Genomic DNA, 14,870 nt, shown 5'->3' on the forward strand with positions numbered 1-14,870 from the left:
TATTATGTCTTAAAATAAAATATAATTTAGTAATATAAATTGTATTAGTTATTAGAGTACATAAATACATTATTATTAAATTGTTTTTATTTGTTTCATTATTAGGCTATTGATTATGTTCACAATAAGAGAGCTAAAAGGAACTACAACGTTAACGGGATTTTATTGTCTCATATAGTCAATGGACCTCTAAATTTGAAAAAACCACGGAGTGCTACCATTAAATGGGTGCGTTTTTGAGAAATGGGTGAATTAGTCCCTAGGCACAGGGTGAATTAGAGTGAGTGCTATGCAGTTTTGGTACAAAGACGTTTACAGGAAAATTGTTCCAGGTTCAATTTACTATCGAAATATTACATTCTAAAGTCAGAAATATTTTTATTTACAAAAATATATTCAAAAGAAAAGCAAAAAACAACACGATAGAAAGCAATTTTGTTTTTTGCCCCATAACTTTTTTCCACGGGGATAGAGGTATAGACATTGCTTCAGCATAAAATAACTTACATTCTTTCTCTTTAAAATGACGTTTAGTAGAAGTCTCTAGGATTTATATTTTCCGAAATAGGATTTTTCAAAATTCGCCGCTCACAGCATTTTTGGGCCATTTTCCCCATCATTTCGCAAACATTGTTCTGTAACTTTTTTTACGCATTTCTAGGTATATGCAATGGTACATTTATTAGAGAGAGGAGTCAATTACCTTTAAAATGGTCTATCGTATAAGGTTGCCTGACTATTTTGAAGCAAGTTCTGCTTTTTCAAGGCTTTATACTTTTAATGATTTTTGATATTTTTTATGATTATTTTTTAAATTTCTCATTATGACTTTTTTTCCTGTACATTTAGGGATATACATTGTATAATAGAAAACAGCATATTTTATTTACTTTATTGTATTCCAAAAAAATCTAGGACTATTTTTAAACAAGATATCCGGAGGATATCCAGAATATCCGTAATTTGAAAAAATTTTTAAATTTTTTATTTTTTTTTAATTAGAAGAATATAATATAATTTTTAATCCCAAACAATTTTTCTTAATAACACTTTTCGATATTGTGAAATATAAAGGTACTTTACTCCTGAGCAAATTCATATTTTTTAAAATACCTCGTACACTATTAACAAAATTTTATATCTGATTTTTTATTTTAGGTTTCAGACTAGGCAGAGCATTTTATAAAGAATAACTTTTTTTTCATAAAATTAATACTAAAAAAGTTTTCCATATGGTTCCAACTATTGCATGTGTATATGTCAAACTTTGAAAAAGCATATCTTGTTTAAAAATAGTCCTATAATTTTTTACAGTACACCATTTTAAAGTAAAGAAAATGAGCTTTCCTTTTTATTACACAATGTATATACCCAAATATACAATCAAAAAAGTTATAATGAGAAATTTAATATTAATCGTAAAATATATCAAAAATCATTAAAAGTATAAAATTTTGAAAAACCATATCTTGCTTAAATATAGCCATACAACCTTCTACGATAGAACATTTTAAAGGTAATTGACTTCTCTTTCTATCAAATGTACCGTTGCGTATACCTAGAAATGCGTAGAAAAAAGCTACAGAACAATGTTTGCGAAGTAACAAGGAAAATATCCCAAAATCGCTGTGAGTGGCGAAATTTGAAAAATCATATTTTGGAAATTGTAAATCACAGGAACTTCTACCAAGCGCCGTTTTAAATAGGAAGGATGGATTTTTTTCTGTGAAGCAATGCCTATACCTATATCCCCGTGGAAAAAAGTTATGGGGCAAAAAACAAAATTGCTATCTTTCATGTTTTTTTCTTGCTTTTCTTTTGGATATATTTTTGTAAAAAAACATGTTTTTTACTTTAAAATGTGATATTTCGATAGTAAATTTAACCTGGAACAATTTTCCTATAGACGTGTTTGCACTAAATGTGCATAGAACTCCCCTTAATTCGCCCTGTGCCTAGGGACTAATTCACCCCTTTCTCAAAAACGCACCCATTTAAATGGTAGTACTCCGCGGTTTTTTGAAATATAGAGATCTATTGACAATATGAAACAATAAAACCCTGTTAACGTTTTAGTTCCTTTCTAAAATACATAATCGATAGCCTATATTTTTCACACTTCGTTTTACTACTTTAAAGTCACAATTCAAGAAAGATTTAAAAAAAACATTAGTTGTTATATTAACAAGAAATAAATATGTATGCAAAAATATGTGTGAGGTAGAGCTAGTGCAAACACTCCTGACCACGGCGCAGTAGCCTTTACGTGAATTTTGACTCCGCCTTCGCGCAGCTCCATGGTCGGACTATCTCTATGTATATTTAAAAAGAAGTGGCCTTAAAAAAAGTACCATTACCTTCAGTATAGGAATGTGTGCAAAATGCATTTTTGTATAAATTCAGTAATATTAAATTTGCTAAAAAAAATTAAATGTTGGTATTACGAATTGTACCGTTACGTTACGAATATGTATAGTTACGAACTGTTGCCGCTACAAAGTGTCGCCGTTACGAATTGTCTGTTAACATTTGTCGGGTTATGAACCGTCGCGTTACGAGATGTCATGGAACCCTCACAAATACAACAGTCACGTATAACTTTTTGGTAAAATTGTATCCTTTATACTAACACTGTATCGTCCCTTTACGCATATTTTTACTTTAGTATTTTTTATTATTTTTCTTTTATATTTAGTTTTATTAACGTGTGTGTATATCTTTACTACGTTACGTAACGTAATGCGACACCGCCCTAACATTCTTAAGAGATACTTATGAGGACCACTAATCCTTAAAAAAAGTAAGGTTATTTTAAAAAATGTATATTTTGTATAATAATAGGTTTAATAAGTTTTGCGGTTCGATAAGAGGGGGATGGCTACTAACCTAAAATTTTTGTTATGTTAGTACTCCAGGGCCCGGATTACGTACACTCGATACGCATCGTATCCGCCATGTTTTCCCATAAGGCGCTACAGTAAAACATGGCGGATACGATGCGTATCGAGTGTACGTAATCCGGGCCCTGTATATATCAAACAGTACCACACTCTCGTCGGCGCCTTTGAAGTTTTTGAAGTCTCGTTTCGTGGAGGCAGCCATCTTGTTATCCGTCATCTGAAATGAAAAGTTACGACCAGACTGGCTCAATGAAAAATCTTTCTGGTAATCAGAATCACTAGAAGCCCTACCTATTGTAGGGCTTAGGGTTAGAAATATTAGAGGAATTAAATAGGTCCAATAAATAATCAAATCTTTGAATGATCTGAGTAGTTCCAACAACTTCAAGAGGCAACATATTAAAACGAATGTATAAGGTTAAACCAGCAGCAAATGTGCTACTACGCACCTTAGCTGCTAGTCAAACCTTCAAGATTGAAAGCCTATTGAAAGTATGCAGAAGCGCAGCGAGTTCTGCGACTATTCATTTGAAGTTATCAGCGCAGAAAAACTGCGTGACTTCTTCAAGGTCGCAGACTTTCATTACTGTTTGATATATATTATACTGGGTTAGTACACTCTATATGAACGTATATGAAGTTTCATTTCAATCAATCTGTCAATTCATTCCTTGTTGACAAGCAATTTAGTATTGACGTGTCACAGTATTTTTTTACAATGAAAAAATCCAGTATTTTGCAGTGATTGAATTTTGAATTTTTATTTTTGGAAGGTTTAAAATTTGCGAACTAACGTTGAAAGTTTATAAGGACTAACAAAGTAAGTTATCAATCGAAGTAGCACAGAAAACGACAATAAATATCGTTCCCATACTACCAGATTGACAACAGGTGGAATACTTTCTTTCGTTACAACCTCCTGAGATTTTCAAAATTTATAAATCATACAGGAGGCCGAGGAAATTAAGATGAGAGAATTTTAAATAATTCACAACTCATCTGCTCAGTGTGGTAAAAGTTCCAACCAGAAAGATTCCTTAATAACCCTACAAAAGAGTAAATGAATTAAAAATGTATAAACATTTTCAATTTCTTTGCAACACGAAAATGCAGCAGCTGCATAATACTCTGGTTAAATCGGAGAGTGCAGGAAGAGTCTATACCGGTTTCGGAGGTCTTTTCCCCCTCATCAATCTCAGGAGGTGTAACCAAAGAAAGTATTCCACCTGTTGTCAATCTGAATCTGGTGGTATGGGAACGATATTTATTGTCGTTTTCTGTGCTACTTCGATTGATAACTTACTTTGTTTTTCGGTAGATGGCTCTAGTTCATCCGTGACATTTCTTTCTTTGCAATTCGGAACGGCCCAAAGTGTGATGCCTGGGGAAACCGGAGAGAAGAGGATATGGGACTACTGATGAGGGGGAAAAGACCTCCGAAACCGGTATAAACTCTTCCTGCACTCTCCGATTTAACCAGAGCATTATGCAACTGCTGCATTTTCGTGTTGCAAACAAATTGAAAATGTTTATACATTTTATAAGGACTCTTCGCCTTCAATTAGTACAGTAGAAAGATGGGTTGCTGAGTTTAAACGTGGTCGTACAAGTCTTGAAGACGATCCACGTCAATGACGTTCAAAAACTTTAGAGCGTTTTCGAAAGGATAAGGTGGATTTTGGGCATCGAGATATCACTATCGATAAGACTTGGGTCTATCACCATGATCCTAGATCAAAACAAGAGGCCAAAGAGTGGTGTGAAGCTGGTTCTTCGGCTACAGTTCGTGTTCAGAAACGGGCCAAGAAGGTGTCAGCATAAGTTTTTTCGGATCTGAAAGGAATGTTGATTATGGATTATTTGCAAACTGGTAAAACAATAAATTCTGAATATTTCCTTTTAGACCGGCTGAAGGAAAAAATTCGTGAAAAAAGGCCCCGTTTGCAGAAGGAAAAAAATATTTTTTATCAGGTCAATGCACCGTGTCCTATGAGCATTTTGACAATGGCTAAAATTCATGAATTAAGTTCGAATTGTTGAAGCATCCACCGTATTCACCCGATTTGGTCCTTAGCGACTTCCGTGTTTCAATACTTACAAAATTCATTTTAAAAAAGCATTTTTTTTATCAAATTATGAGGTTATACAAGCTGTGGAAGTTTATTTTTCAGCCTTTACAGATTTTAACTTCAGGGATGGAAACCATAAATTTTTAACTCGATGGAACAAGACTATTCTGAATAATAAAGTGTGTTTCAAACCATAAAATTGTGTTTCTCTTAGGGAACATCCATAAAATGCGTCGTTAAAATTAAGGACTTTTTAATACCCTCCCAACCCTTTGACTTAAAGCGTCGTTTAACGTCTAGCTCCCCTCATGTTAACGTCGCAACTGCAACTCATGAGTCCCCTTCTCAGTGTTTTTTTGAGTGACTTATTGCTGGATTTTTTAAAATTAATTATAAAATTTTATTCACGAATATATCATAACAAAAATAATTAATTGAGATTAATTCATTTGAAAACAATTGAAATACTCTAGAAACGACGTCGAGTAGTCACTCACGCTCCTCTCCCCCTGCCGTATACCATCGTAATAAGCAAAGCCCTCTTCTCCACGACGTAGTTTATGAATGTTCCCTTGCCGACCGCAGAACTCATTGAACAGACTATTAAAATATTTGTGAGACACTGTAAAAAATGAAAAAGATCAGTAGTAGTACCTAAGAATTTTCGTCTAAAAATTCTATTCTAAAAAAATATTGATTCATTACTTAACACTAAATAAATACTATACAACTTGTCATGAGAAATAAACAGTAAGTCAACATCTCCACCGTACAGGATAAATCAAAAAGTTGTCTAAGGCAGAGGAACATCTAATCGCTTACAATGTATGTAAATTATATACAAGTTGTCTGTCAGATGTTTGTGAGCAAGGATGGGTTATTATTTTGATTGTATGAGCCTATTTTTATACTATATTTCATATTTTATATTAATTCACATAAAGAAGAGCCTAAACATTGCTATACTTCTGCTTGAGGTCGGGGAGAGTCGGCTATTGGTGCGCACCTAAGGCAAATTCAGGATATTTCACAAACGAAACATTTCAGTTTCCAAATTTTTTGAACATATACTTCAAAGGCTTAGGTATATTGGTAGGGACCGCATTTAATGAATGGTTGAACAGTTGAAGAGTGAGAGACGAAATTTCCAATTAGTGTAATGCGCACAATTGCCCGACTTATTCGGCTAATGGTGCGCATATGTCGGATAACTGTGCGTAATAGAACTTAAAAATTACCTTCGAAATACTCAGTTCACTTTTTGTACCTTTTTTTAATTTCGTGGTTTTCTCTTTGCCCCTTTCTGTACTTTGACGGTTGTTTTAACGCTTGTTTACGTATTATAACGCAGTCACAAAACGTAAAAAATGTCTTTATATACCTTGCCGGCTAATGGTGGGCAATGCTGTGTTCTACCCAGTTCCATTCCATTTGTGCAATTCTTCCAATTATATTTTCCACCTTCGTCCTCAATTCATATATGTTTCCTCAGAGATACTCGTAACATAGCTCGTTCGATCGTCCTCTGTGTCATTCTCAATCTATTTTTGTGCAAAGGCCATGTAATTATGGTAGTATTTACAGTGTTGTCAGAATGATTTCATTTTTAGAGACGTTGTGCGACCTACTTGAATTCTGCATTTATTCTCTTTATTTGGGTCTAATAAGTCTGCAACCCAGATATTTAAAGTAAGTAACTCCTTCAATGTTGTGTTGATCTATCGAAAGGAAAGAATTGTCTTGAGGTTGGCGACTAAATATCATAAATGCGACTAAGAAATCACTAAAAAACTAAAGAATCTGCTAAGATGTAACATATAAAAGCTTACCGATTTTGGTTTTAGAAGTATTTACTGGAGCCAACAAGTATGCCCATATAACAAAACAGTTTAGTAGTGCCATATATGGCCAATCTCAGCAATTTGTTATGAGGATTAACCTTCTTCTTGCATCATAACCCTGGATGGGTCTCTGCCTGTTTGGCTATGTCCTTCTATTCATATCTCTCTTGTGCCCTTGATAAGGATTAACCTAGCTAGATTAATCCTTATCAATCCTTTCCCGTGTTGCCAGCTGTTGAGTAAGCTTTTTCCCTCAACGTACCTTAAAAATTCCCACTTTTATGATAAAATTCCCTCCTTTGCTCCTATTTAAAAAATCTGTGAAAATATGTTGAATTATTTTCAAATATTTTGATTTTTTTAAATATTTTACAATTTGGACTGGAGCAAAGATTCCCTTATAAGTTAACTTTTCCCTTTTATGTTGAATATTCTCGCAAAAAGGGAAATTTCCCTCCGGTGGCAACACTTTCGTTTTCGTGAGCGTGACATCAGTCAGAGTAACAAACGAAACCGAACCGAACCGACCGTCAACCAAATAGATGGCACGCGTGACGTGGCTTTGCAACTGTAAGCTTGCAGCAAAGTTGCTACAAACTTGAATCATCATCCTTGTCATAACAATATTGCAGCAAACTTGCCTCGTCATATTTGACGCAGCAATTTAAAATCAAAGAAGAATCAAACTTGCCACAAGTTTACATGCTATCTGGGAGCTTTCTCTAAACGGCGTTACGTGAGAATAAATTGCTCTCGATTTTGACATATGTCATCCACCGTATAACGTCTGTCAAAACCATATAATATATAATAACATAGATTAGGCCAGGTCCGAAAAACGCGGAGCAGTTCGGGTCGGTGGTCTATCTATATCTCTCTAGCATATGGTGGCCGTCGCCTCTGTGTCTGTGTCGTTCCATTACTCCCACCTCTTGGTAGATACGCTCACACTCGCACGACAGACAAAGATCTAGACCACTGTACTTGATATTGGCGTTACACCCCGATGCATTGAGTGGCATATGACCAGCCTGGTCTATTGTTATCATGTCTCTGGTCAAAACTCGTGTATTGTTTTCGATTAATAGATATTCTGTCTTACGGGTTCAGACAAACGTGTAAGAGTGTGGCGACGTTCAGACGAGAGATATGCTTAAGCATGTATTGCCGAGCGACTTCCAATTGGTAATGTGTCAGTTATGACATGAGGAGGTATATCGTTGGACGCTCGCACGGGGTTAGTCTTTATCGAGAATAGTACATTGACTGAGCCTAGAGTTGAGTCCGCGAATATTTACCCGTGCGTTAGTGTCACTTGCTGTTGCGTTTAGTAAATTTCAATTTCCGACTTATTTCGTATGCTTTAAATGATGACGCACGGGTAAAGATTCCCGGACTCAAATGTAGGTGCCTGACACAGGTTCTAGAAGGTCATCTTTTACCGTTTACGGTTATTACTGAATTATAGTTACCTAATATCTTGACAAGGTTCAAATCGCACGATTTATTTGGTCTACTGCAGTCCAGATATCAATCCCATAGAACATGTTTGGGATGAGACGAAGAGACATTAAGGGAGTCATGTGCCGGGCCCAAGAAATCCTAGAGAGCTTCGCGACATATTGGTGCAGGAATGAGACAATCTTCCGCAGAATGTGATCCAAAATCTATTCGAATACTCGCTATTGAAGTTCTTAAAATTTTTTGTTTCAACAAAAAGCACATCAAATTAAAATTGCCCCTTTTCAATATTTAGCATATCAAAGGAAAATTGTTCATTTTCATTACTTTCAATCAACTTTGAACGACAAAAACGTTGTTTTCTTTAAGCAGTCCGTTAGTAAACTATGTTACAATCGAAAGTAGTTAAAAAAGTTGATTATTTCTAAAATATATTCAAATTAACCCTTTCCGGCTCAGGACGCGTAAGCGCGTCCATGGCACGTAAGTATTCAAACGAAATTATTTCTGCCGGCACAGAAGCTGAAAGGGTTAAGGGGTGACCCACTTTTATGCTCGGCAGTATAGATGAAAAAATAAAGTTTTTTTACTAATGTTACTAATACCCTAGTACTACCTTTGGTCACAAACATCGTATATTTTTATGTACAATTTGAATGGCAATTCGTAAAAAATATTTACATCGATGTTAGATGGAGATGTAGAAATATACAGTTACAAAATGAAATTCAAAAAAATCGAATCTTTTATTCTTATGTATAAATTAGTGCTAATTTTCGGTTACTTAACTATTCGGTCGCTTCGTTTATTCTTTAACTGGGTTAAAATCACAAAATTAGTCTAAATAACTAAATTAATATTAACAACTTATACGTATAATAATACTGATTGAGTCATAGGACTGTTAAATATTAGGAAAGCTAGAACTGACTTTGATATATAATTTTGCTTTATATTGCATTTTACCGTGCACAGAATGTGAAAACAACAGTAGATGGTTCTATAAAGTGGATAATAAAAAACGTAAATATATCATATTTTAATTTGATTTATTTTATTTTTTCGATTTCAATTTATTTTATTTCATTTTACATTTATTTTATTTGGTTTAATTTCCTTTGTTTTTGTTTAATTTAATTTGTTTTTATTTATTTTAAAGCTATGCTTCGAAAAATATTAAGACCCACCATTGCGATATTCAAAACAAGGTTTAGAAAAACATAATAATTTGTAGCACCAACAGTTAATTATACCGGGTGTCCACTTAGATTTTCCCCCATTTTAACTGCCTATAACTTCTAAACGGCTCAAGATAGAAATATGCGGTTTTCGCTGTAACGTTTTATTTTAGTAGAAGTTTTGTTTGAATGGATTGAATTTTTATATCGCTTTTAAAAAATGGCGGATTTTTGAAAAAAACGTTGTTCACTTTTTTTAATGAAACACCCAGTATATTTTTTTGTAAATTGAAAGAACGGTCATTCACCTATCCAGCGATATAAAGTTTTTTAAAATCGGCTGTCAAATGACCGAGTAATTAATTTTTAAAATGAGTGATGCAATGTGGAAATCACATAACAGAATATCAATTTGCTTATTTGTTCATATTATGTTATTTAGTTATGTGATTTCCACGTTGCACCTCTCATTTTAAAAATTAATTACTGTCATTTGACAACCGATTTTAAAAAACTTTATATCGCTGGATAGGTGAATGTCCGTTCTTTCAATTTACAAAGGAATATAAAAAAAGTCAACAAGGTTTTTTTCAAAAATCCGCCATTTTTTTCGTATTTGAAAGCGATTAAAAAATTCAATCCATTCAACAAAACTGCATATTTCTATCTTGAGCCGTTTAGAAGTTACAGGCAGTTAAAATTGGGGAAAATATAAGTGGACACCCGGTATACTAAATAAAGTAAACATCGAGTACCGTTTGAAACTTCGAGCTTTAATCATTTTCTTATCTTTCAGTTTCCTGTAACGTTACTTATTTTGCTTCAATTAGTATTTGATACAAATAATATTAATACATTTAGTTTAACAGTCTACTAAGTAATTGATGACAAAAATTTTTTTTTTTTTTTCGCAACAGAATCTTAAAATCGGCGAATAAGGGAAATTAATACCCACATATTGATGGTTTTGACCGTTACGATAGGAATTGTTACATTTTTCATGTACCTTTTGTTAAAATGAAGTATTTATATGGTTTGTACAGTATAAATACCGTTACACGTCATTATCTACGTCAGAGATCTAAGTTGACATCGTTGCCAAATTACAAAAAAAATCCTGAATTCATTTAAATTAAATATATCACTCAATTATTGCAACAAAACAAATTAATATTCAATGTAAATAAATAAAAACAGGAATAAAAGACAAGAATTAAGTAATAATCTTACGTTAAAGTAAATAATAAACACAATAAATATAATAAAATAAATACTTCTAGTAAATAATAAAAACAAATCTGAAGTGTCAACACCACAAATGTCAAATAAGCAGTTATAGTGTAATCTGGACTAGCGTGCTTCATAATCCATTTATACAAATTAAATGAAACAAGTTATGGTATATTTCACAAGTTTACATTAATAGAAATCTTCAAAATTTACTTCTACGCGATAAAATATGTCTAGTGGCTATAATTCCAGTGTACTTGGTTAAACGATTCTAAAAAGGTACAGACCTACGACTTGAATATTTTGTGGTGGTATCATGTGATATCACTTGTTATGTCGCGGATGACGTGCAACGGTATTTATAATGTACGAAGCATAGGTTGTAATTGAATAAGGAAATGGTAGTTTCGATATGTTTCAATAGTGAACAAATCAAAGTAACAATTTGGCAACTTTATATCAGTGTTCTAAAAGCCAAAAAATAGCATTCCTGAGCCACCAAAATGTTTTGGGTAAAAACCCTTTAAGGGTCATTGCTTTCAAAATGTACATTTTGATGTCCTTAAGCAAAAATAAGGTTTAATAAGCAAAAATAAGGTTTAATAAGAAAAAATAATTAGCATAATATTACACTCAAATAAAGTGCATTAGAACTTAACTTCCTATGATTATTTAAATCCCACAAATAAAACCAATCCTATATTTTTTTGAAATTAAAGGAGTCAATTCTCACTTTCGTTAATGTCCCCACCTTGCTAATATAAGCTTTGAAACCAAAAAAACGGCATTTGGACATATTATGTAAAATAAATAATTACAGAGAATGATAAAATAGCTGACATTATTTCTTAGTTTTATCATCCCCTATAAGAAATACTTTATTTTATAGTTTAAAATCAGATTTTTATAGGTGTCCTCATCATTCATTCTCACTTTCGTTAATAGAATTATTATTTCACATTAAATTCAGTTAGATGGCGCTAATAGTGTGACATTAAGTGTTTGGACAAGTCTTCTTTAGTTGAATAAAAGCCTTGAGAGAGGTAGGTTGTTCTGTGAAATTTAACAAATATTAATAGAAAAACGGAGTTAAGACCCACAAACGGTAAGCATAATGTTTCACTTTTGTTAATAAGTATATTTTGTGAAAATTTTTTAATTAGTAATGTTTGTAAACTGTATATGCTAGGGAATTAAGCAAAGTAGTTTTTCTTAAAAAGGCGTCACCATCCAAACAATTTATCATGGATTTGGCGGGAAGTTTAACATAAAACCTCACTTTCGTTAATCTCACTTGCGTTAATTTATGTGTTAACGAAAGTGAGACAGAGTTAACATAAATGAGGTTTGATTAAATTGTTACAAAATATTATTATTTTTTTGCTTAAATCATTGCTTAAAACTTATTTTTTTTAAATAAACATAGATTTTTTAATAATATAGTACTGACAGTTTGTAGAAATGGCAAAGTCGGCGAAAAACAATGAAAAAAAGGAGACTGTTCTTAGGGAAAGATCAAAAAATGCGATGCGTAAGTTAAGAGAAAAAATAAAAAATAATCCGGCATTGCATGAAGAAGAAAAACGGAAGGCTAGAGAACGATATAGAGCTAGAGAAGAAGCCGGTAAAGTAATAGGTCTGGATCCCGCGTATGAAAAAAAAGTTGATTAATAACAAGCTGAAAATTTGTTAATAGCTAAGGGTGTCTAGTCGGATAAATTTTGATATATGGGAACACTGGAACAGGGGCAGTTTTAATTGTGGAACAGGTTAAGAATTTGGAACGGTCAGACCACGAAAACGGCCTATTTATTTTGTCCGGCAGAACAGACTTAAACTCTCCGAACAGAGATTAAACTCTCATGCAAAAATCATACTGGTATTTATTACCTGTCATAATTCCTGTCATTTGACATATTCTACATGTTCCACTCATTAAAACGCCCATTTGGTGATAAATAGCAGTCTGATTTTTGCAAAAGAGTTTAATCTCTGTTCGGAGAGTTTAAGTCTGTTCTGTCGGACAAAATACCTACATGTGCCATTTTCGTGGTCTGACCGTTCCAAATTTTTAACCTGTTCCACAATTAAAACTACCCCTGTTCCAGTGTTCCCATATATCAAAGTTTGTCAGACTAGACACCCTTAAGCTATTAACAAATTTTCAGCTTGCTATTAATCAACTTTTTTTTCACACTCGGGATCCAGACCTATAAAGACCATTGATGAATTATCAGAACGAGAGCAAAGGAAGATTAGAAAATAATGGCGAGAAAAAGTAAAAAATCGTACTATGCTAAAAAAGGAAGAGAAAGACTTTTAGCTCAGCTTAATGAAATAACCCCACCATCCACTCCAGTCCCTGAGGAATTTGCAGGAGTAATTACACCTCAACAAAATCCACAGCCTGGTTCATCACGACAGTCCTTAAAAGTTTTTTTATAATTTCACATTGCATTTCTATCACAGAATAAATTTTTTATTTTGAAACTTGTTATAGTAATATAGATTCCTGTTTTCTCACTTTTGTTAATTACTGTCTCACTTGTGTTAACCAAAACATTACAAAATCTAAAAATATAAGCAATATAAAAAAATTTAAGCTTTACCTGTTATTAGAGTATTAATATTTAGATTTTCCTGTTCTATGAAGGTCTTTCATAGTTGGCTTTTTAAATTTTTAATTTATAATTTTTTTATAATTGAAAATGTACATTTCAGCAGCAATGACCCTTAAATGTAAAAGATTATGTTATATTACATATAATGATGTTCTAGATATGCCTGGATGTTACCCAGGGCAATACAGGACTCTTTCCACGTGGTTGGAATTTTTTTTTGGAGAAAACCTCACATATTGGATTTCAATGGCCAACTGAACTTGAAATGTCAGTTGGCCATTGAAATTGTCAAGTGTCAGTTGGCCATTGAAATCCAATATGTGAGGTTTTCTCAAAAAAAAAATCCGACCACGTGGGAAGAGTCCTGTGTTGCCCTGGGTAACATCCAGGCATATCTAGAACATCATTTGCAATTTATATAAATATGTAACATAACCTAATCTTTTACATTTAAAGGGTTTTTACCCAACACATTTTGGTGGCTCAGGCATGCTATTTCTTGGCTTTTAGAACACTGATGACGGATTTCTTAATACGAAAACGTTTTGTCTTGTGTGTGACCCTTATTTAGGGTATTTTAAAATATACCTTTTACAACAAATCTAGTATTTTTGTGATTTATGGTATACAGTCAGCTACAGGAAGTTTATTTTCCTCGTGAATTATAATTGGACTTTTATAGTCTCCAGTTGAAAGTCGCCTGTGTTCTGCCTAAGTGTCTCTCCTAGGTCTTCTTCGTCTACTCCTTCCAGGAACGCACCAATCAGCAATTCTTCGTATTGGGTAATTTGTGTCTATCTCTACGTTGAACATGCCCAAACTATCTTAACCTATGCTCTCAATCTTCACCGATAGCCAGGCAGCGCTTACGGAACTCAATTCAGATGAAATGGCCAAACAAGAAAACCGACTACATATTGAAAATGATTAAAATAAGAAACACCAGTTATTTGGCTCATTTGCAAAGTAACTCTTCAATTACATCATTCTGGGTGAAATAAAGGGAAACTATTAAGAAAAATTGTCCTGGCTGCGTAATATTAAAAACTAGACAGGACTAGTGATCACCACAATTCGCTAGAATTTATTTGTATATACAGAGTCAATTTGAAAAAGTAGCACCCTGTATAATTTGGTCTCTATAGAAAATCTAAAAAATATGCAAAAAACGCGTCAAATTTATTTGTGAGGGGGACATTTTGTAGGCTAGTTTTCAACTAAATTATATCAATATCTAGCGGGGCGGACACAACCCCTAAATTCTTTAATGGAAAGAATTTGGGTGAATAAATGGAAATTTAAATTTCGTTCAATTATATTTTCAAAAATACCACATACATTATATTTTTTTCAGTATTTTTGGAAAAATTTTGGACTCAATACTTAATATCTTTACGGTTTTACTTGATTCTTCCAAAAAAATACTCAAAATACTCCAATACTCAAAAAACAATCAATTTTGAATTCAATGCCCCAAAAAAAATTTCTAAACTCACAGTTTTACTTGATTTTTCCAAAAGTACTGAAAATAAGTACTACAAAGGTAGTTCAACTACCTTTACAAAAGTAC

This window comes from Diabrotica virgifera, chromosome 6 (assembly GCF_917563875.1).
Source record: "Diabrotica virgifera virgifera chromosome 6, PGI_DIABVI_V3a".
Taxonomy (NCBI): Eukaryota; Metazoa; Arthropoda; class Insecta; order Coleoptera; family Chrysomelidae; genus Diabrotica; species Diabrotica virgifera.